The following is a 25,249-nucleotide window of genomic DNA, read 5'->3' on the forward strand; positions in this document are numbered from 1 at the left end:
GATATACATTCTAATATAGTGACTAAACTACTCTAAACTTAAATCTAGATTTAGTATCGTGACTAAGCGTATATATAGATCTGGTTTAGTGTCTAAACTCTAAACTTAGATGTAGATCTAGTATCGTCTTTGTAAACTTAGATGTAGATCTAGTATCGTCTTTGTAAACTTAGATGTAGATCTAGTATCGTCTCCGTAAACTTAGATGTAGATCTAGTATCGTCTTTGTAAACTTAGATGTAGATCTAGTATCGTCTTTGTAAACTTAGATGTAGATCTAGTATCGTCTTTGTAAACTTAGATGTAGATCTAATATTGTCTCCATAAACTTAGATTTAGTTCGAGTATCGTGTCTTAAATTAACTCTTTCTCTCCGTAATTATTTACCACATTCTCGTGGAATCAACGTTGGTATCGTCAGTTAGGAGACAAAGAGTTAAATCTATTTCTAGTATCGTGGCTGAATCTAGAATCGTCTATATAAACTTAGATCTAGCTCAAGTATCGTGTCAAAGCTTAAATATAGATCTAGTATCGTGTCTAAATCTGCATTCAGTTTAGCAGAAGTGAGGTCTAACTACGTCACACTGAAAAACAAAAAAGAAATCCGCCCCCCCAACCGCCCCTGTCTGTATCCTTCCCCCTTTCCATGTCAGATACCCCGTAGAATGTAATGCCCCACCCCGATCCTCTCCAATAACTCCTCTCCAAAATTTTACCCATAAAACGACATTTTGCATCTGTGAGGCAGACATATTGAATGCATCATTAGTTGGATGGACTGGGTGGAGCCTGGGGGCTGGGGAGAGAGAGGATGCATGACTCCAGTCTTTCTATAGCTGCATCTAAACGTCTATGCTAATATAAACAAATATAAAACGAATGTTATTTCCACATACCATTATCTCTAGCATTAGTAATAACCACATATAGAAAGTCCAAAAAAAAAAAGTAAAGTTTCACTTTCAGACCCTGCGATCTATGGGGCAGATGATGTTAAGGTCAACTGTTTCTTTGGCCAACGGTTAACCGTGGTGTTATGTGGCCAGCGCGAGACCTACCACATTTACTTTCCCCAACTAAAGCCATGTACCCATTTTAGTTTGGGTGGACTCAGGGGCACCCTAAAAAGTCCAACCAACTCTAATTTTGTAGGGGAAGGAAAGATCGTTGTGCTGGATATATGACACCATCGTTAATCGTCGGACATGAAAACAGATGGCCTTTACATCATCTGCCTTATAGAACGCATGATCTGAAAGGGGAAACTTTTTTTTTTACTATTCTAACCCTATCTACAAGACATTATTCTATCAGTAAGTGCCGTAGATATTTTAAATTCCCACTTGACCTTTGAACTCTACAATAGTAAAGCATTCATACAACGTGACATACTCTCTAAGCCCATCAAAGATGCCGATAAATGACGTCAAAATAAAGATGAAAGAGCGCCTCGTTTTAAGATAGTGTCTATACTCTCGGCACTTTCTTTTAATTTGCAGCCACTTCAGCCACTTAGCTGACGTCTGCTGCTAGCTCGCTGCGTTATCCCAGCCACTATAAAATCTATCCTGCCTATATTTCTTAAGAACTTTCAGATGGTCAAAAAGTTCCTCCCCCACTCCATTCTCATTTTTTAAAAACTACTAGGCAATAAAAGAAAGGGAGGCGCGGTGGCTTTGTGGTAAAGCGCTTGGCTTCCGAGCCGAGTGGTCCCGGGTTCGAATCCTGGTGAAGACTGGGGTATTTTTAATTTCGGGTTTAAAGGGCGCCTATGAGTCCACCCCAGCTCTAATGGGTACCTAAGTAAAGGCGGTTGGTCATTGTGCTGGCCACATGACACCCTTGTTAACCGTGGACCACAGAAGCAGTTGCCCTTTACATCATCTGCCCTATAGATCACAAGGTCTGTAAGGGGAACTTTACTCACGTTAATAAAAGAAAATCTGATAGATAAGTATAAGAACTAAAAGTGTTATCTATCATTACACAAAAAAAGGCAAAAAAATTATTAACAACACTAGACTTAATTATGTGCCATCAGAAGACATGCAGGAGGCACTCGAACCTGATACCTAATGCTACCATCACTATTTGCCAGCAAAGGTAAAGAAAGTTTTTTAACATATAGTAACCGTTGGTACAAATGTGAGATAGATTTGCCCATTAGATGTTGAGATCCTGCATGTAAACAAAAATTAAAATAAAAACTAACTAGGAATTTGAATTTGAACGGCGTATTTATTTTACATTTCTGATTTTTTAGGACGCCCTTGAGTCCACCCAACTCTACCTGACTTAAGTTGGGGGAAAGTAAAGGTGGTTGGTCGTTGTGTTGGCCACAAAAGTAAAGTACCAATTATACATAAAACACTGAACCATAATCTTCATATACAAAAACAAAATCTAATAAAATACTCTGAAAGACACAAAGATAAAGGCACATTCCTCGTCCCATATGCTAGGACAAATTTGTACAAATACTCCTTCTTCCCTAGTGCTATTAGAGCATGGAATGGGTTGCCTGAGCTAGCCAGGAAAACCAGTGACTTGGGGAGTTTAGTCATTGGTTAATATGCATAAATAGATGCATGACGCGTAGGACGTAATCATCTTTTTTGAAGTAACTTCTGAATTATATAAGAAATGAAAAGATGACGCCCTGCTCGTTATCCGTTGGCCAAAGAAACATCAGCCCTATAGATCGCAAGATCTGAAAAGGGGACATTAAAGGTGGATTTTAATCTCAATAGATAGAAGAAAAAATCTGCAAAGGTCATGGACGTCGCGGTACCATTATCTCACAATATAACAAAGTCTGAAAATGAAGAAAAAACAACATTTGAACTTCTAAGCTTAGAGATTAGGCGACTTTAGGAAGTTATCTAAAATAACAATATACCATGTTGTTATAACAACCTAGGGTGGTATAGTGACAATTGGCGTCGCAAACACATCTAAGAGAAATCGAAGAAGATTCTCGTTGCCTGTCAAAGGGCGGTACTGCCGTAGATCTGCCACATAACCAGAAAATTCGTCAGTGGACACTGTTAGAGATCCTATTGTAGTATATGTTTCTCTAACTCGATCCAGACAGTGTCATTAGTTCTGTTCTAAAATAATAGTAATTATAATTGTAAGGCTGAGCAGAATATTAATGAAGAATTTGATATTTAGCGTGGATAAGTCGACCCATCTATGACCTATATTTACGTTAAAAAGATGAAACGAGAAACTTAACTGTAAACAAATAAAATCACCATGGTTACTTCTTGTCTGTCAAGTGCCCAACTTCTACGGTAGCTAGTTATCAGCCCTTTACAGATGCCTATAAATATTCCAGTTACTAGTACAACAGCGAGCTGATTAACTTTATTTAGGACAAGAGGGTCAATCAGGCAAAAGGAGTGCAGATGTGTTATCAGTCTACGATTGCGCTGGGTGGTCAGCACAACGATGTGTCGTTACTTTTAGTAATATTAATTTTAATTTTCTTTATAACTTTATGTATAGAGACCAGACATAACATCTGATGTTAGAAACATTTTTGTTAGAGATGAACTCAAAGATTTTGTCATTTGTTCTTGAACTCAAGTTGTTCATTTTATTTTTATGAAACATATTTTTTTTTACACGACCCAATTTTTTTGCTTCATTACCTAATGCTATGATACTCTCGAGTCCAAACTAGATCGAATTGATTAGCGCAGTCCCAGATGTTAGCTGCATAACTGTTAGCAGAAATTTTATGTACAATTCAGGCAAATTCTTTTACACAAGAAACAGAAACTGAGCTATGGATGAACGAAACTTTTATTTTAATTTGTTCAAGTTAGTCTCGTTTTGAGAATTTTTTTTTTTTTTTAAATATCAGCAGTTTGTCTTACGTAAGCAGTATGTTTTATGTAATCAGTATGCTTTATGTAAGCAATCTTTAGTGTAAGCAGTTCTCTAATGTAAGCAGTATCTAACATTCAATTGTTAAGGGAGTTTATTATACAAATCTGCGGTTTTATAACAGCGCTAGCAGTACACTAAAATAAAAAAGCGTATTATCTTATACTGTACACATTTCAACATTGTATTTCCCTCCTGCCTTTTGAATATTCAATACAATCAGTGAGACAGGTCTAAATAGAACACTGATTTGTAAGTTGTAGATTGTAGCCCTATATAATTATGGGAGCCACAGTTGATAGTGGTATATAGCGCTAAACAACTATAGCGTAAGGTAAAACATTTCTGAAATGGTTTTTTTCTAGATATGGTGAACACTAATTTGCATAAATTGTTCTAAAACCACTACTAGTAGAACATATTTTTGCTCTTATACCAACATATCTGACGATAAATAATTGGGCAATTTTCACTTAATATTTACACAAGATAACAGATACACATTTTGTACATTCAAAATACGGCTGCTACACTTTACTCTCGAAATGAGTATACAATATTTCCTCCACATGACAATTTCACATCGTACTGTCGAATTACCTCCCGTGCATAGCTTCAAATAAAAAAACAACAACAACACACAAACTAGGAAATGTTTACCCTCGATGACGTCATTCTTGGTATTATTGCTTGGAAGTCGAAATGACTTGGGCGGAAAGGAGGAAAAAAAACATTTTTTTTGTAAGCACACGTATTGCTGTTGTGTCTATAAACAATGTACAGGTGGGGGAACAACTTTTCTTTCTTTGTCTTAATTAATTGTTCCTTCCAGTTCGAAATACTACGGCCACACGATTTGTTTTTGTTCGAACTCACACTAATCAATATGTCACACTAATCAATATATCACACTAATCAATATGTCACACTAATCAGTATGTGACACTAATCAATATGTCACACTAATCAATATATCACACTAATCAATATGTCACACTAATCAGTATGTCACACTAATCAATATGTCACACTAATCAATATGTCACACTAATCAATATGTGACACTAATCAGTATGTCACAGTAATCAATATGTCACACTAATAAGTATGTCCCAGTAATCAATAGGTCACACTAATCAATATGTCACACTAATCAATATGTCTAACTAATCAATATGTCACACTAATCAATATGTCACAGTAATCAATATGTCACACTAATCAATATGTCACACTAATCAGTACGTCACAGTAATCAATATGTCACACTAATCAATATGTCACACAATCAATATGTCACACTAATCAGTATGTCACAGTAATCAATATATCACACTAATAAATATGTCACAGTAATCAACATGTCACACTAATCAATATGTCACACTAATCAATATGTCACACTATCAATATATCACACTAATCAATATGTCACAGTAATCAATATGTCACACTAATTAATATGTCACACTAATCAGTATGTCACAGTAATCAATATGTCACACTAATCAGTATGTCACACTAATAAGTATATCACGCTAATCAGTATGTTACACTAAGCAATATGTCACACTAATCAATATGTCACACTAATAATGATGTCACACTAATCATTATATCACAATAATCAATATGTCACAGTAATCAGTATGTCACACTTATAAATATGTCTGTAATGTTTTCCTGTCTTCTAATTCCAGAACATATCGATCTTGATGGTTTTTTTTTAGATCGAATATATCTCGTTTTTTTTTCTCTGACATCTGACCTCAGTGTTGGAGAGTTGATGTAGAGTTTCTAGACTTTTAGATCAACTAGACTTTTTAGACTTTTAGATCAACTAGACTTTTTAGGCTTTTAGATCAACTAGACTTTCTAGACTTTTAGATCAACTAGACTTTTTAGACTTTTAGATCAACTAGACTTTTTAGGCTTTTAGATCAACTAGACTTTCTAGACTTTTAGATCAACTAGACTTTTTAGACTTTTAGATCAACTAGACTTTCAGACTTTTAGATCAACTAGACTTTCTAGACCAATTAGACTTTCTGTTCATTTAGATTTACGTTTTAGAATAGTAGACCATGCAGAGCTCTAAAATCATCCTAGACTTTTCAGATCATGCAGAGTTATAAACTTCTAAGATCCTCTAGACTTTTAGATCACTTTAGACTGTTTGATCACTTTAGACTTTTAGATCACCTCTAGACTTTGAGATTCTCCAGACGATTAAACCAGTGTTGCTAGTTTTTTGTTGCTAATTTCCCAAAATTTAGTTCAGTCTTTAGCCCAATTGGTAGTGAGAGTAGAATAATAAAGATGAAATGGAAGAACTAGAATTAGTTTTTTCGATCAAATCAAAGACACATTCATGAATTTTTTTTTATCAAAGCACAAGTATTCGTCTTTCCCGAGTCAGATATATTGGGTCGAGATCCAAAGCGCTAATTTAAGAACTAGACTTTTTTTGACCATCAAAATCCTAGGGCGGAAGCGTTAGGCTTTCTTTGGCTTCGTTTACTGTGTTTGTGGACGGCAATGTAGGTCACCACGCTGCAGACGATCACCATGGTCAGCATAATCCCGAAGAGACTTAAAAGAATGGACGCCCTCGACCTGAAGGCCCCCTTCGATTTGTCTCCATCCCTGTAAGCCGCCGCTGCTCGGAGGGAGAAATACAGAGCCAGGGCGCCGAAGGGGAGGTTAAAACAGAACATGACCAGCATGGCGATGGCGAAGTTTGTCTGCGGGATGGGTTCCACTTTGGTGATGGTGGGGTCAGCCTTGTTTATGTCCTTGGCCCCGGGCTTGTCGGACATGGTCAGTGGACGCAATGCCTTCCTGTGGTTTTTGGCGCCGGTGGGATCGATGCCACAAGATTTATGGCGCACTTCTATGGCCTGGGCTTCAGCCATGATTGCAGATCAATGGGTCAGATGGTTTTGATTGTATGTATCAGAATTATAATAGTTCTGCCATCTGAAACAAGAAAAAAAGATTTGATATTATTTAAGAAAACATAGAGATTATCGGATAAAAGTGGCATGTATAGTGACCTAGTTTAGAGATTAAGTTAGTTTTGTAAATAAATATATTGTGTATTGTTTTTAGCGAAGGTAAAAGTAGTGACGTAGTCAGACGAATGACGTTGCAGAATACGGGTACATGATAGGAGAACAAGATGGCCAGTTTTTCTCACCATTGATGGTTTAACCAAGCTTTGTGTTTCGCTTGTTTTAGTTAACTAGTTTTGTTAATATATTTTTTTTTGGTTAAACATGTTGTAAAATTTAATTAAGTTTTGGATTATATATACGGTGTTAAGCTGGAGTTGGTACTTATTTTGGAAAACCTTGCAAAGTGGAACTAGGTTTGTGGCAAAACATATTATGTTTAAATATTTTATTGCGAAAGATGTTAATGTCAACTTCGTGTGAAGTTATCTTAACCAGATTTTATTTTAAAATTTGCTCTTTAAGTTGAACTAGGTTTTAAATTACGTTCGTTGCTATGTTTAATTTGCTTTTCAATCAAGTCAAGCAGACGAGAAAGAAACACACCGGTGTTGTATGCATTATTTTCACCAAGATTATTGGCGCAGTGTTTGTTACATTTACTTTCAAGTAGTATTAATTCAGTGTGTTTGTGTGTGTGTGTGTTTGTGTGTCAGCTGGCAGACGTAGACAATAAAGTACATAGTAGAGAAAATGGCTGGTGTGTAAGTCAGGCTTTCGACTAAGCAGCATATCGAAAGAAGTAGCTTATTATTTATACTAAACAACACATATTGTTAAATCTCTCTACGAAATAAAGCCACCCCCACACCCCTTGTTGAAGGCAGGCGCTGGTCGTGGGAGACGATTACCTCCACCACCACTCTTTTAAGTTATGTGGGAGAAAGATTGCCAGTCGAATGCAGTGTAAGAAGAAAGCAAACGACAACCTTGGATACAAAGATTTACAAAAAAATGTTGGACACAGAAATGGGTTTTATTTTAACTCTGGAGCCTCAGTCTCTCAATATTTGCATATGATCGATGCTCTTAAACAGTAGGCGTTGACATCTAGCTGAGATCTTAAGTTTTGAGCCTTTATCTCTGATCTTTAGTTTTGAGCCTTTATCTCTGATCTTTAGTTTTGAGCATTTAGCTCTGATCTTTAGTTTTGAGCATTTAGCTCTGATTTTTTAGTTTTTGAGCCTTTAGCTCTGATTTTTTAGTTTTGAGCCTTTAGTCTTGATTTTTAGTTTTTGAGCCTTTAGCTCTGATTTTTAGTTTTGAGCCTTTAGCTCTGATTTTTAGGTTTTGAGTCTTTAGCCCTGATTTTTTAGTTTTGAGCCTTTAGTCTTGATTTTTAGTTTTTGAGCCTTTAGCTCTGATTTTTAGTTTTGAGCCTTTAGCTCTGATTTTTAGGTTTTGAGTCTTTAGCCCTGATTTTTAGTTTTTGAGCCTTTAGCTCTGATTTTTTAGTTTTAAGCCTTTAGCTCTGATTTTTTAGGTTTTTAGTCTTCAGCTCTGATTTTTAGTTTTTGAGCCTTCAGCTCTGATTTTTAGTTTTTGCGCCTTTAGCTCTTATTTTTAGTTTTTGAGCCTTTAGCTCTTATTTTTAGTTTTTGAGCCTTTAGCTCCGATCTTTAGTTTTGAGCCTTTAGCTCTGATCTTTATTTCTGTTGCTATTATTGTTGGTTTATTTGTGTCCTTTTGCTTGTATTAAAATAAGATAAATGTATTAGTTCAAACGTATTTTGACTACATGTCCACCTCAGATTGTGTGTATTTTGGAAAGGCATCTTTTATGAAAAAAGTTCTTCAAGAGATGGTAGCTGTATTAGAGTGATATACGATACTTTTTAATTATGCCTATTATGTCTTTGTGTCTGTGAGGTATCATTGACGTTTTGGGAAAATTGAGACTACTAAATGAGTTTCTTTTTAATCTCCATTATAGTTGTTTAGTCTATTTAAACTGTATCTCCCACATATAAAAAAAAATAATACACTCACTAGCTAAAACATGTCTTCAATAGCTAATACCCATCAATAGTTAATACCCATCAATAGCTAATCTTCTCCTCCTACCTAGCTAATCACCCTCAATACCTAATACCCTTTCAATACCAAACACCCTTTCAATACATAATACCCCTTCAATACCTAATACCCCTTCAATACCTTATACCCCTTCAATACCTAATACCCCTTCAATACGTAATACCCATTCAATACCTAATACCCATTCAATACCTAATACACATTCAATACCTAATACCCATTCAATACCTAATACCCCTTCAATACTTAATACCCCTCCAATACCTAATACCCATTAAATACCTAATACCCATTCAATACCTAATACCCATTCAATACCTAATACCCATTCAATACCTAATACCCCTTCAATACTTAATACCCCTCCAATACCTAATACCCATTCAATACCTAATACCCCTTCAATACCTAATACCCATTCAATACCTAATACCCCTTCAATACCTAATACACATTCAATACCTAATACCCCTTCAATACCTAATACCCCTGCAATACCTAATACCCCTTCAATACCTAATACCCATTCAATACCTAATACCCATTCAATACCTAATACCCATTCAATACCTAATACCCATTCAATACCTAATACCCAATCAATACCTAATACCCATTCAATACCTAATACCCATTCAATACCTAATACCCCTTCAATACCTAATACCCCTTCAATACCTAATACCCCTTCAATACCTAATACCCCTCCAATACCTAATACCCAATCAATCGCTGATACCTCTCCCCCTCCCTCCCACGACATTGACTACTGCCCTTCGCCCTCGTGTGAGTTTCCCCTCCATTTCTCTCGCCACAGGTTTAGTAACACCTGCGTTGTACTTTCTCCACCATCATTGGCGAAGCTTTTGTTGCAGAAACGTCCTATCAGGGCTTGGTCTTCCTGATTAGATCTGATCGGAGAAAAGACACATCGGTTGTAGCCCAGGTCCTCCTATCAGTTACAGTCAAGGACGGGAAGAGTTTGATTATGTTTGTGCGTGTGTGTTGTGTTGTGCGCTTAGAAATCTTTCAGAAGCTGTTTGGTAGAAGATAGCCTACTTCTGATACAACCCCTGGATGTAAAGTGTAGCCTACTTCTGATACAACCCCTGGATGTAATGTGTAGCCTACTTCTGATACAACCCCCTGGATGTAAAGTGTAGCCTACTTCTGATACAACCCCTGGATGTAAAGTGTAGCCTACTTCTGATACAAACCCCTGGATGTAAAGTGTAGCCTACTTCTGATACAACCCCTGGATGTAAAGTGTAGCCTACTTCTGATACAAACCCCTGGATGTAAAGTGTAGCCTACTTCTGATACAAACCCCTGGATGTAAAGTGTAGCCTACTTCTGATATAACCCCTGGATGTAAAGTGTAGCCTACTTCTGATACAACCCCTGGGTGTAAAGTGTAGCCTACTTCTGATACAACCCCTGGATGTAAAGTGTAGCCTACTTCTGATACAAACCCCTGGATGTAAAGTGTAGCCTACTTCTGATACAACCCCTGGATGTAAAGTGTAGCCTACTTCTGATACAACCCCTGGATGTAAAGTGTAGCCTACTTCTGATACAACCCCTGGATGTAAAGTGTAGCCTACTTCTGATACAACCCCTGGATGTAAAGTGTCAGAGTCACAAAAAAGAACTCACGTGGAAAGCTAAACCATCTGGCTGGAGTAAGAGGGCAGAAGTTGTACCAGCTGTTGTAGTCAACCAGTCAAGCAGACAATTAAAACAACCGGTCAACCAGAAACTGTTGTTCTAGACAAAACAATGTGTTCAATTAGAGCTCAGTTTGACCAGATCTAGGTAATTATGAAGTAGCGAAGTGTTACATTTATGAAACAGTAAACAAAGTAATGTTTTCGTTGAGCTGCTTCAACTCTTAGTTCACTGGAACATTACGTCCTGTAGCGTATAACTCATTTCCAATAAAGATCAATAAAGCAGTCTTAGTATTAAGTCTTCTTAAGCCTTAGCCTACTTAGTCTAGTCTTCTTAACCGTAGTCTCGTTAGACTTCGTAGTAGAAGACTTAAAACGTAGTCTTGTTAGTCTTAGAATTAGTCTTAGTCTTCTTCAGGGACAGACTGGATGTCAAAAATTGGCCCGGCATTTCTATACAATCTGGACCACAAATTGTATGCCTTAGTATAGTCCAATCATACCTGTCTTCAAAAGAATTGTGTAAAGCTTAATAATGTATCGATAGTAGTTAGTAGGCTATATGAGTATTACTTTTTAAGATGAATAATAATATATTAAATACCAATAGTGATACAGTGCTTTTTTGTAAAAAAAAAAATAGGTGCCGGTACTCTGTGATTGATTGCTTAACTTTTAACTACTAATAAACTAATAATATATGTTAAAATACAAGAAAGTAATAATGTTTTCCCCCACGTTCAAAAAGTTGCCGGTAGACCGTACCGGTGCGTACCGTCACAAAAAGAGCCTATATATTTGTATGTATGTATGTATCTTATTCATGGCAAACCAGTAACACAGACTAAAAACGCAAAATACCTAGGTGTTATAATAAATGAAAAACTGTCATGGAATCCACATATTAATGAAACTACAAAAAAAAAATCAAACAAAGCATTAGGATTTATTAAAAGAAATTTCTATAAATCAAATAAGAACATAAAACTAAAATGTTATTTAACCTTGGTTAGGCCAATAATAGAATATGCATCCTCCGTTTGAGACCCCTCAACTCAAGAAAACATAAAAAAAACTGGAACAGACACAAAATAGAGCAGTGAGATTCATAACAAACGAATATTCACATTTGACTAGAGTAACACCTTTAGTAAAATCACTAAATTTAGAAAGCCTTCAGGACAGAAGGATCAAAAGTAAAGTAGCAATCATACATAAAACACTGAACCATAATCTTCAAATACAAAAACAAAATTTAATAAAATACTCAGAAAGACACAAAGATAAAGGCACATTCCTCGTCCCATATGCTAGGACAAATTTGTACAAACACTCCTTCTTCCCTAGTGCTATTAGAGCATGGAATGGGTTGCCTAAGCTAGCCAGGAAAACCAGTGACTTGGCTGAATTTAAGTCATTGGTTAATATGCATGACTAACTGCATGACGCGTAGGACGTAATCATCTTCTTTTTTGAAGTAACGTCTGTATTATATAAGATATATAAGATAAGATGTATGTGTGTGTGTGTGATTTTCCTATGTGGTGCTCAGGTCGACAACCAAGACAACTCTATATATATATACACATGTTTTTATCAAACGTAATTACTGAACAGACGACAAAAGTACTCTAAGAGTTACCTCCCGTTGTTTTATTTCGTTACACGCAAGCAGATACCATCAGAAGGCGAATGTTTCTTTGTTTGTGTTACTTCCCTTGCCAACGAAATTCTACCCAGTAAATTTGTTCACGCCCCCTCCCCACCTCACAGGCACACATATACACTTGTTCGCTTTACTGTTGTATACTAGAGAAAGCGGAAGCTCCTGGTAACTTCATATTGATGAGGGATGCGATGGTGGAATATATGTATATAAACATATACAAGAGTCCCAGGTTGCAGTTGCCATACACATTTAGTAGTACAAAGAAGGGGTGAAATTGCAATGGCGCCTGGTGATTACAGATGCCCAACCTGTGACCGCAGCTGCGTATCAAGGATTGGCCTCTTTAGACGTAAAATGCAACAAAGCAACCACAACAGCATAATGTCTGATCAATGTTATAAATTATAAGAGTTCCTTCGAAGACATATATATAGACTATTACGTTCTACGCTTTTCCTTGTCCCTTAGTTGGGGGTCAGCCATCTCTCTCCATTCCTCTCTGTCTTTGGTCAAGAGTCTCTTCATTGATTGGCCTGTCCATTCTTTGGGGATGTCTGCCCCCTTTGCTTCGTTTGTCTATCCTTTTTTCCCCCTGGATTTTTGACCTGCAGAAATGTCCTTGCAAGCACTGTGAATCTTGTGGTAAGGCCGAACGGTCACAATTTGCGTTTTTAACCATGGTCAGAGGGTCGTCCTGAGACACGATAACCATTTCCCTAAGCTTATTTGTGTGGAAACTTATTCATTGGAAAGAATGAGGCATAGACACACGTGATATGCTTAAATATCTATCTATCTATCTATCTATCTATCTATCTATCTATCTATCTATCTATCTATCTATCTGTCTATCTATCTATCTATCTATCTATCTATCTATCTATCTATCTATCTATCTATCTATCTGTTTGTCTGTCTGTCTTTCTATCTATCTATGTATGTATGTATCTATCTATCTGTCTGTCTGTCTATCTATGTATCTATTAAACTATCTATCTATCTATCTATCTATCTATCTATCTATCTATCTATCTATCTATCTATCTATCTATCTATCTATCTATCTATCTATCTATCTATCTGTTTGTCTGTCTGTCTGTCTGTCTATCTATGTATCTATTAAACTATCTATCCATCTATCTATCTATCTATCTATCTATCTATCTATCTATCTATCTATCTATCTATCTATCTATCTATCTATCTATCTGTCTGTCTGTCTTTTTTTTTTGTGGATTGTGTTTGGTTACGAACAATTAATAATTGTGCAAAGTTTCAACTAGATTCGAGAAATGAAAGTTGGAGAAATAACGTGTTCTAAATTTGTGACAGACAGACAGACAGACAGAGTGACTTGATAGAAGGTTTGTAAAAAAAAACAACAATATGACAAAGCCAACAAAAAAACTGTTAAAATATTCAACTACGATGCTAAGTATCTCACTGTCTTATCCAGTTTACAAAACCACCATTAATTTTTTTTTATTCCATTTTTTTTTCACGAGTGAAACATCCAATCCACCTTATCCTTCTCCTATCCCACTTCGCTCCAATCACATATCTCTAATGTCTTTTTCCCTCGCCGACTGGAGCTCAAATCTAAATTTAGAATCGGAAATTTTTTTTTTTTTTCGAAACTCCCGCGCGTTGTCTGACTCGATTGTGTCAAACGTCAGCCACTCGGCGTGGAATCCTATTAGTGGGGAGCTTCGTCTCCCAACTCCCCCCCCCCCCCCGGGACAACTTGTGACAATGCAGACTCCCCCGAATCCCTGCCCCGGATCTATTTGCGGCAAAAATTAATACGCCCCACAAAAAAAAAAAAAAAACATCCTCCGGAGAATAATGTATTCATAGGTGAGAGGTTACGGGTGAGTTCGAGGTTCCGGGAAAAAATCTCGCGTCTGCTGCAAATATTGTAGAAGTCGTAAACAAAAAGTCTATGTCGCGAGCTTAGCATTATGGGAAGGGGGGGGGGTGTGAGGTCCAACTTTTAATATTGTAATCTTTGTAAGGACTGTCACATCAGTGTCACAAACATGTAGGACATAGGTGTCACAGCATTGTTTGAGAACTACTGTGACAAGAGGTGAACGAGCTTCTCTGAGAACACTTATTTATCATATTTCACCCGGAAATTGAAATTTAGTGGGTAATGGTAAGCCTCGTTTTGGGAGCTGACCACATGGTCAGACATCTGTAGTCTGTGGCCATAGAAGTGAATGGACGTATAATTTGTAATGTTTAAAAAGCATTACTACATATCGTTATTATGTGTATAGCCGGACTTGCCAGGGTGTTAGCATTTTACATTTAATAAATATATACTGGCCACAGTGGCGTAGCTAGGGTGGGGGGAGGAGGGGGAAATTTGAAAATCCCCCCGGGCCCCCATTTGAAGGGGCCCCCAAATGAGTGTTTTTTACCTTAAAAATTAAATATTACGCAAAATGCAGGGGGCCCCAAAAGAGGTCTAGCCCCCTCCCCGGGCCCCCAAACGATGGAAAATGCGTAGCTACGCCCCTGACTGGCCACCAATTTATGTAACACCTCGTCTGGTGTTTATTGAAGCGTCTGCTAAATAAAATTAAATCTGCCTTCTCTTCATCTGATTTAGTGGGGAATTATGGGTAAGCCTCGTTTTGGGCGCAAACATGTCACAAACATGTATGACATAGGCTATTTAGTCACACACATGTATGTTGTAAAATGTTTTACATGTTTCGGATGTTCCTTCAGAGTTGAAGATAATTACTTCCTAGTCCTAACCTCCCGCAGGACGACGGGGGATGGGAGCGGGCAGGGTTTGAACCCTGGACCATCGATAAATCTGAACGACAGTCCAGCGCGCAAACCGCACGACCAGGCAGCCATGTTATAGGCTATTTAGTCACACACATGTATGACATAGGCTATTTAGTCACATCACATGTATGTTATAGGCTATTTAGTCACACACATGTATGACATAGGCTATTTAGTCACACACATGTATGACATAGGCTATTTAGTCACACACATGTATGACATAGGCTATTTAGTCACACACATGTATGACATAGGCTATTTAGTCACACACATGTATGACATAGGCTATTTAGTCACACTCATGTATGACATAGGCTATTTAGTCACACACATGTATGACATTTTACTATTTAGTCACACTCATGTATGACATAGGCTATTTAGTCACACTCATGTATGACATAAACTATTTAGTCACATCACATGTATGTTATAGGCTATTTAGTCACAAACATGTATGACATAGGCTATTTAGTCACAAACATGTATGACATAGGCTATTTAGTCACAAACATGTATGACATAGGCTATTTAGTCACAAACATGTATGACATAGGCTATTTAGTCACATCACATGTATGTTATAGGCTATTTAGTCACACACATGTATGACATAGGCTATTTAGTCACACACATGTATGACATAGGCTATTTAGTCACACACATGTATGACATAGGCTATTTAGTCACACACATGTATGACATAGGCTATTTAGTCACAAACATGTATGACATAGGCTATTTAGTCACAAACATGTATGACATAGGCTGTTTGCCGCAGACATATAAATGACATCAGTGTCTGTCGTTTATCGTACACTGTATTAGAGTTGCATCTTGAGTTCTCTAAAATCGAAGTTCTAAAACGTTCGAGCAGTCTACATACCAGATGTCTGTGCTCAAGAAAATGTTAAGAGTGAGATCTGCCCCAAAACACAAATTCTAGGACCGATAGTATTCAAAAGAAGAATGAACCTAAAGCAGAAAAAAAATTACTTTAAACAAGTATAACTTTCGATTGCAATAAACTTAAAATAGGTTCAAAAGTATCTCCCTAAAAAAATATGTGTGCTTATGTTATTTGATGTTCTAGAACAGTGTTTATTAAAATTTTCCCTTAAAGAAACACTTCGCACATGCCGAGTATTTAGCGGAACGCTTTGCTTATTTTCAAGAGATTTATTCACGTGGTGGCCTACTAGTTAATTATTCCAGTAGTTCGTGGAACACCCATTCAGGCCTCTCGGTACACTAGGGTTCCTTGGAACACAGTTTGGGAAACACTATTCTAGACTCATATAGAATCATTCTAGACTTCCCTAGACTATTAAGTTAGTGTTTTTGTAAATGTTTCTCGTGTCTTTCAAAAAGCATAAAGACATCTTGACCAGTGTTTCCCAAGCTGTGTTCCGCGAGGCCTGAATAGGTGTTCCGCGAAGCCAAATAGGTGTTCCGCGAGGCTGCAAAGGTATTCCGCGAACTATTGGAGAAATGAACAAGGACCTCACATATTAATTCTTAATTAAATGCAGAAAAGAAAAACCAAAATAGATTTGATTAGCTCTTCGCGATAACTGAACTTTGACCTGATCTAGATTTCGCATCCCGCATGACACGAAGATCATCCATTACATCATTTCCGGTCCAGTTTGTCTGCAGAGATACACAGTATTTCAAAGCAAGCTTTTGTTATTCTAGTGTCCCTTAAACCTATCATCTCTGGAAGAAAAACGAGCCAAATGATAAATGGCTGGCAACTGTGCTTCATTCATTTCTGTGCAGAACTAATTCTGATCATTTCTGATTCCTCCGCCAGCTCATTTCGTTAAGTCCTATTCAATTGAATCAGAATGCAAAAGTAAGTGCATTAGACTTCAACCCCGGTTATGGAGTGGGTGAAGTCGAGACCAACCGTTTTAGACGGCCTCAACACTGACCTGCTACGTCACAACCTTTGGGCCGTGGAGACCAATCGCTCGTTGCCACGTCACAAGTATGTACGATAAAGTTCATCTTTGTTTAAAACGAAGTTGTTGTTTGTTTTTTTTTCAAGTTTTAAAGTTCTTCATAATACGCCGACAATGGTTTAGTTGGACTAGCTGTCGTGGAGGTACAAACACCCCAAGCCCAGAAATGAATCCAAGAAACGACTCTGCAGGTTTGTACTCTTTCTTTTTGAGTGGGGGAAAAAAAACACACCAAAAAAGAGCAAGATCCTTCTGTTCTGTATAACTGTTGAGTAGATGTCGTCACTAATTATCATTTGCCGTCTAGCTGACGACTTGCAGCCTTATTTCCGTACACACGAAAGCGTTCGTTATAAGTCTTCGCCCACTTCCAGGCACACAAGGGAGAGAACACATTGCTTTTATGTTTAACCAGAAATCAGCTCACACTCCCCGAAACATCCCTCCCACACCCTGCTTCCCTGCTAACACCAGAAGAACATTTACTATAAAAAAAGATAAAGCTCACTCAAAAATAATGACCCCCCCTCCCTCACTCAAAAATAATGACCCCCTCCCTCACTCAAAAATAATGACCCCCCCTTTCCGTCACTCAAAAATAATGACCCCCCCTCCCTCACTCAAAAATAATGACCCCCCATCCCTCACTAAAAAATAATGACCCCCCACCCCTCATTAAAAAATAATGACCCCCTCCCTCACTAAAAAATAATGACCCCCCCCCTACCTCACTCAAAAATAATGACCCCCCCCCCCTCCCTCACTCAAAAATAATGACCCCCCCTTCCTCACTCAAAAAAAATGATCCCCCCTTCCTCACTCAAAAAAATGATCCCCCCTCCCTCACTCAAAAATAATGACCCCCCCCTCCCTCACTCAAAAAAATGATCCCCCCTTCCTCACTCAAAAATAATGTTGCCCCCTCCCTCACTCAAAAATAATGATCCCCTCCCTCACTCAAAAATAATGACACCCCCATCCCTCACTCAAAAATAATGACCCCCCCTCCCTCACTCAAAAATAATGATCCCCTCCCTCACTCAAAAATAATGACACCCCCCCCCCCTCCCTTTTGTTTTTTTTTTTTTAAATGGAAACACATTCTGTCTAAAACACCAGGCGAGTAGCTTTTATGTAGTGTAGCAAGACAAGAGTTAAACGCATTGTTCTTTTATGTATCGGGAAAGTCGCAAGTGGAATACTAAGAAATTACTAAGGAAGAACAGAGGTTCTCAAACATTTTGGAATTGGGGATAACTCTCTATAATCTAAACATGCCCGCGGACCCCTTACATGAAAAACAAAATACACAAATGCATAGTCTATAAGTTAAGAGATAAGATAATTTTTATTGGTCAAATGAAATGAAAAATCAGTTTGACTACTGTTGACCACCTCAGCGTAACTACTGTAACAATAACAACATAGATGCAAATACGAACAACCTTCACACACGAAACACATACACTCTCACAACCAGCGCTTTATGACTTCTATGTACTTCTCGATGACGACGGCTGATCTTGTAACACTCTGACCGATAGTGGGATACAGGAGTTTTTAAATCTTTCTGGTTAAGTCCTAAAGGAAAGGAGACGACCACTTCGCTCGGACCTGACGTAACAGTGGCTTAATGTTTTATACGCTTTTATTGAAAATATAACTTTTGTTTAAAATAATAGTTTTAAAAATGAATGACTTGGATGATGAGGTGGGTGAGATTGTATGAATGTATTTCTGTCAGGCTCAACGTCTGTAAGTAGCAGCTGCAAACCTTTACGAGTACAAATCTCTGGTCGGTTTATATGACAAGTGATGAGGATAATATTACGGCGGTGAATCCACGTTTTACCAAATCAGAATACACGAAAACAGCTTCTGTACCCATAATGCTGGATATGAAATTGTTTTCGAAAAGATACATTTTGGTACCCACGTTTAGACAGTGGTTGAAGTTCCTCTTATGGGGTTATTGAAATAAGCTGCTACCTCTATTAGAATGGCTTCGCGCAAAAGGGTTCAACACTCAGTCGGGAATATCCAAGTGGTTTAGGTCGTCATAGACTAGTACTTAGTGAACATATTAAACAGTAGTGCGTGGCGAGTTGATTAATATTAAAATTATTCGATTGAATAAACTAGCTTTTAGCGGAGAAGTTATTTTAATTTCATATGATTTTAAACTTTCTGCGGACTCCCTATGGTCGTCTCCAGGACCCATACGGGGAAGGGGGGGGGCGCGGACCACACTTTGAGAACCTCTGTATTGGAAGACCTATATGAGGCTTTTTGGCTAAATTGCTATGTAAATTTTCTTTGTAGATGAATATATATCTTATCTTATCTTATCTTCTTATATAATACAGACGTTACTTCAAAAAAGAAGATGATTACGTCCTACGCGTCATGCATTAAGTCATGCATATTAACCAATGACTTAAATTCTGCCAAGTCACTGGTTTTCCTGGCTAGCTCAGGCAACCCATTCCATGCTCTAATAGCACTAGGGAAGAAGGAGTATTTGTACAAATTTGTCCTAGCATTTGGGACGAGGAATGTGCCTTTATCTTTGTGTCTTTCAGAGTATTTTATTAAATTCTGTTTTTGTATTTGAAGATTATGGTTCAGTGTTTTATGTATATTTGCTACTTTACTTTTGAGTCTTCTGTCCTGAAGGCTTTGTAAATTTAGTGATTTTACTAAAGGTGTTACTCTAGTCAAATGTGAATATTCGTTTGTTATATATATATAATGGATTCTCTGTTACTTTAAAAAAATTGTTTTCAGAAATAATGTCGACGAGTCGCTTCAGAATGTGCAGTTCCTGTGCCTTCTGTTTTGCGCAATAAAAGTTTTGGAAAAAAAAAAAGATAATTTTTTCCAGGGTGCTCCATATGGCATAAATGGAACCATGAGTTGTCCTATTCTCTGCTACTGCCAGAATCGACATCTATTCTATTAATATTAAGACTTTGTCTTTAATCCCAAATATCAAGAATGTGTGTAGTATTTACATGACCAAGCAAACCCGCTTGTGACCTGGTTATTATGCTACAACTAATGAAGACGAAGCCGTTGTCATCGGGTGTAATCAATTTTTATTTACATATATGTTGATATTGAATGGCCTCACGTTTGCAAAGCGTCGTTGCTAACATATCTTATCTTGTCTTATATATATTACAGACGTTACTTCAAAAAAGAAGATAAATACGCCCTACGCAATTGATGTGTCAGTCTAGTGTCATTCTAGTAATTGCATGTTATTCAATGACTTAAACTCTGCTAAGTCGTTGGTTTTCCTGGCTGATTGAAACAACCTACTCCATTCTCTAATGGCGCTAGGGGAAAAGGAGCACTTGTACGAATTTGTTCTAGTGTATGGAATAAGAAATGTGCCTCAATCTTTGTGTCTTTCTGAGTATTTCATTACATTTTGGTTTTCTATTTGTAAATTATGGTTAGGTGAATTAGTGAATATCATGCTATTTGGCATTATAGTAGGCCTAACCAATATGGGACACATATATGACATCACATTTCAGATCATTCGAAGCATTTAAGAATACGTTTAGAGAGTTCAGAGGAAATAATAACGAGATTATTCTTACTTCCGGTTACTGAATCTCGAAGGTTCTCATAGACACTAGTGAGTCCTGGACTATGTCTAGGGAGAAAGCTTATACTCAAGTCAGTAGAGTTCAGTCCAGTACTATTCTATACATGAAATATAAAATCTGTTACACTGTCCTTCTTTTATTTAGTTCACTGTATGTATTTATTGCTGTAGTCATTAACAGTGTTAATTCAAACTGCATAACTTTATATTGTTATATAGCCGTTTGATTCAAGCTGTGATACTCAAATATTAACAGCTTTCATTTAATTACAAATTCAGTGTAAGGTGAATTCGTTAATACATTTTTTTAAAAATCCCCAAACGATGGAGTATTTGAGAACAAATAATAATAAGAAGAATTAAAAAAGCAAAAAAAAAAAAAAAAAAATACTTCTTAAAAAACGAAGCTTATCAAAGGAAAAGAACCGCTAACTTCTGCCATTTATCTGAAAATTACAGGGTTTAGCTCCCTTTCTGCTATATAAAACAAAATTAATGAATAAGTACTAAAATGTTAATTAATTGGTTAATTTTTGTATTGATTTGTGTATTGTATTCTGTTTATTGTGAAATCAGATTTTGTCTTAAACTTCCAAGGGTATATAAAATAGAGGATAGATCAATAAATAGATCTAAAAAAATATATGATTTCAGCTTTCACAAACTGTAATGAAATTAAGCATAACTACATTGTAATAAAAAATTACGTTCTATAGTATACATTTAAAGTTTTACTAAAGTTTCCCTTTTAGACCATGTGGTCTATAATGTAAACTGTAAAGTAAAGGTCATCTGTTTCTGTGGCACACGGTTAACATTGGGTGTCATGTGGCCAGCACAACGACCAACAGCCTTTACTTTTCCTCAACTAATGTCAGATACCCATTAGAGCTGGATGGACTCAAGAGTTGCCCTGAAGATCCCGAAATTGTAAATCCCAATCTTCACCAGGATTCGAACCCGGGACCCCCGGAAGCCAAGCGCTAAGCGCTTTACCACTCAGCCAGCGCCTCCCACAGTATACATTAATGATATAACTTAACGTCGGAGCCCCGTCGTATTACTGAGTGTGCTGATTATGGAATCTCTATCAAAAAACAACTGTAATAATAATAATAATAATAAAGTCTACTGAACATCTGCTGTACTGGGATAGGTCTATTCTGTCCGACAAAACGGTAGATTTCAATCGCCCGGATCTGCTGTTCATCGATAAAAAAGTAAAAACCGCTACCATTATCGATATCGCCGTACCACTGTCTCATAATTTAAGAAAAACCGAGATAGAAAAACAAAGAAAATATGGGAACCTAGGCTTGGAGATTAAGCGTCTATGGAAATTGTCCAAAATAACAATATACCCCATTGTTATATCAACCGAGGGGATAATAACAACTGACCTCACAGACACCTTCCAGGCCCTTAACATTCCTAGGAACATCCTCGTTGCCTGTCAGAGGGCGGTACTGCTGCAGACCTGCCACATCACCAGAAAATTCCTCAGTGGAAACTGTTAAAGGGACTACGATGAATTTTGTTTCTCTTTAGCGAAACTCGACCCTGGCAGCGCCAGAGAATGACTACTCGTTCATTTCTAACATAATAATTATATAAAGGCATAGTTTTCAACGTGTATATTTAACAAGAGTGGAGTATTTAACAGGACTACGCAGAAGAAGATGTGACCTACATATTTAGCCATACCTAACACTGACAAAGTTGTTGTCTGCTTCAGCCTTTTTAAGAAGCCAACTGATAACGTCTAGCTAATATCAGATTATAATAGATTCTGAACACACACAAAAATCTTTTTTTATGTAAATCTAACTTTTTTTTTTTTTTTTTTTCATGATTTTTGTGAAATGATTATTTATGAATTACAGGAACTACGCCGAAACACAATTTTGATGACGTCATTACTGTTATTATTTTGTGCCGAGTAATCTCGATCTCACATCGTCATATTACGTCATCAGAACGTCACGTCCAATTTTGAAACATTTCTAAAGGAAAACAAAAAAAAAATGGTGGAAACTAATTCCCCTGAGAGAGATATCTTAGCATTCCTTTATCGTCTGCTGCGAAGTTAATTGACACTGACAGGAAAGACAAACATCGTTTCTCGCGCGGTTCTTTATTTTTGCTTTAGGTTGTTGTTGGGTTTATTTTGTGTGTGTTTTAGAAAGACTCGTACAAAGTTGGTGTCGCCAGTCTTACGTGAGTATAACGAATGAGAAATGAACTTACAAGTAAGTAGGTAAGTAGATCAGAAATCTAGATCAGGATGCAAATCATGCGAGAGAACATGACCTAGATCAGGTAGAGCTGAGTTTATTCAGGGGCATCCTATGAATACCGAAATTGAAAATATGTTTTCACTGGTACTCTCTCTCTCTCTCTCTCTGTCTCTCTCTCTCTCTCTGTTTCTCTCTGTCTCTCTCTCTGTCTCTCTCTCTCTCTGTCTTTCTCTCTCTGTCTCTCTCTGTCTCTCTCTCCGTCTCTCTCTGTCTCTCTCTCTGTCTCTCTCTGTCTCTCTCTCTCTCTGTGTCTCTCTCTCAGTCTCTCTGTCTCTATCTGTCTCTCTCTCTCTCAATCTTTCTCTCTCTCTATGTCTCTTTCTCTCTCTCTGTCTCTCTCTCTCTCTGCCTCTCTCTCTCTCTCTCTGTCTCTCTCTCTCTCTGTCTCTCTCTCTATCTATCTGCCTCTGTCCGTCTGTCTATCTAACTATCTATCTATCCATCCATCCATTTACCTATCTCCATCCATCCATCAATCAATCCAATCATCTATCTATCTATCTATCTATCTATCTATCTATCTATCTATCTATCTATCTATCTATCTATCTATCTATCTATCTATCTATCTATCTATCGATCTATGTGGGAAGCGTGGTCGAGAGGCTAAGTGCGCTTGAACTTGCTTGGCTTGGCTACCTATGAAGGGGGCTCGAGGTTCGACACCCGACGCGGGTAAAGTTGTGTTTACTGAGCGCCTAAAGGCAGCACAACCTTCCTAGATACCACAAATGAGATTGGACCAAAGCGCTCTGAGCATGCTACAAGCATGAAAGTAGCACTATATAAAAGCCATAATTTATTTTATTTTATCTAGATATCTATGTATCTATCTATTTATCTGTATGTCTTGTAATCATTCTACACTATTTTCAAATTAAATTTTAAAAAAATATATAAAAAATTGTTGAATATAAAAGAAAAACAAATCCTTCAAATCTTGTGAGATGTCCGCGCACATTACATTCAACATGAAACCAAAAAAATGTTTTTGGACCACCCACGATGCTAAACTTTTTGTTACATTAATTCCGTACCAAACCGAATTGACCTAATGAAGAGTTATACCCTCCCGCAAATGTAAAGTTTGGTAATTCCGAGTATTAGGACACAAGCTCAGACAACTTACAATTGGTCTAATGATCACCGAATAAACTTTGTTTGTTTACAGATATTTCTATTTATAATTCAAACCAAAAGTCCAAGATGTTCTGAACCTGAGAATAAAAGTCTCCGTTCTCCTAGTAAAACAAATTAAAAATGAATGTTGTCATGACGTGTCGAGCTTGTAGTAAAAGTTATGTTTTGATAGTTGAAAACATGTTTATATTAGGTGTAGTTGCATCAATTAGTTTACATTAGGAATTTTATTATATATGCAACTGACCCAGACATAATTTTTTTCTACCAATTGTCCCTGCTTAGCTTTTAGCTTTTCTCAGTGCGCCAAGATCCCATCACTTGTCTGGGCCAGTTGTGACAGGGGGTGGGGTGTGGAAGAAGTATCATTGTGATTGTTTACGTGATCGCTTTAAAAATAAATAAATAAAAAGAAAGTAAAGTTCCCCTTTAAGAATGTGTGTATGTATCATCTATTTTTAAGACCTGGCGAACTATAGGGTGGGTGAAGTTAAGGTCATCCGTCTATTTGGCCAACGGTGAACGAGCAGGGCGTCATGTGGCCAGCACAACGACCAACCGTCTTTACTTTTCCCCCAACTAAAGTCAGGTACCCATAAGAGCTACGCGGACTAACAAGAGATTACAAGAAGACCTCACACATCATCATATCTCACATCGAACCGTCTGCCACAACCTCCCGCGTCACCTCCTTGGTCAAAACTCATAAAGATAATAATAGGATATCAATACTTAAGCTGAACAGTAGCTTATAATAAAGGAACATGACAAAGAACAAGACATTACAAGAAGACCTCACACATCATCACATCTCACATCGAACCGTCTGCCACAACCTCCCTCGTCACCTCCTTGGTCAAAACTCAGAAAGATAATAATAGGATATCAATACTTAAGCTGAACAGTAGCTTATAATAAAGGAACATAACAAAGAACAAGACATTACAAGAAGACCTCACACATCATCACATCTCACATCGAACCGTCTGCCACAACCTCCCGCGTCACCTCCTTGGTCAAAACTCAGAAAGATAATAATAGGATATCAATACTTAAGCTGAACAGTAGCTTATAATAAAGGAACATGACAAAGAACAAGACATTACAAGAAGACCTCACACATCATCACAT

At 37.3% G+C, this 25,249-nt stretch overlaps 1 long non-coding RNA gene across 1 annotated transcript in view; it reads right to left on the reverse strand.

The window, feature by feature from the left end:
- Nucleotides 1–645: 645 nt before the first annotated feature.
- LOC129923501 (uncharacterized) overlaps nucleotides 646–25,249 on the reverse strand; it is a 32,012-nt gene continuing 7,408 nt past the window's right edge. The window contains exons 2-3 of the long non-coding RNA XR_008775464.1: nucleotides 10,605–10,715; nucleotides 646–6,876 (exon numbers count right to left, since the gene is read on the reverse strand). This is a non-coding gene — a long non-coding RNA (uncharacterized LOC129923501). The remainder of the gene's footprint in view (nucleotides 6,877–10,604; nucleotides 10,716–25,249) is intronic.

This window comes from Biomphalaria glabrata, chromosome 16 (assembly GCF_947242115.1).
Source record: "Biomphalaria glabrata chromosome 16, xgBioGlab47.1, whole genome shotgun sequence".
NCBI lineage: Eukaryota > Metazoa > Mollusca > Gastropoda > Planorbidae > Biomphalaria > Biomphalaria glabrata.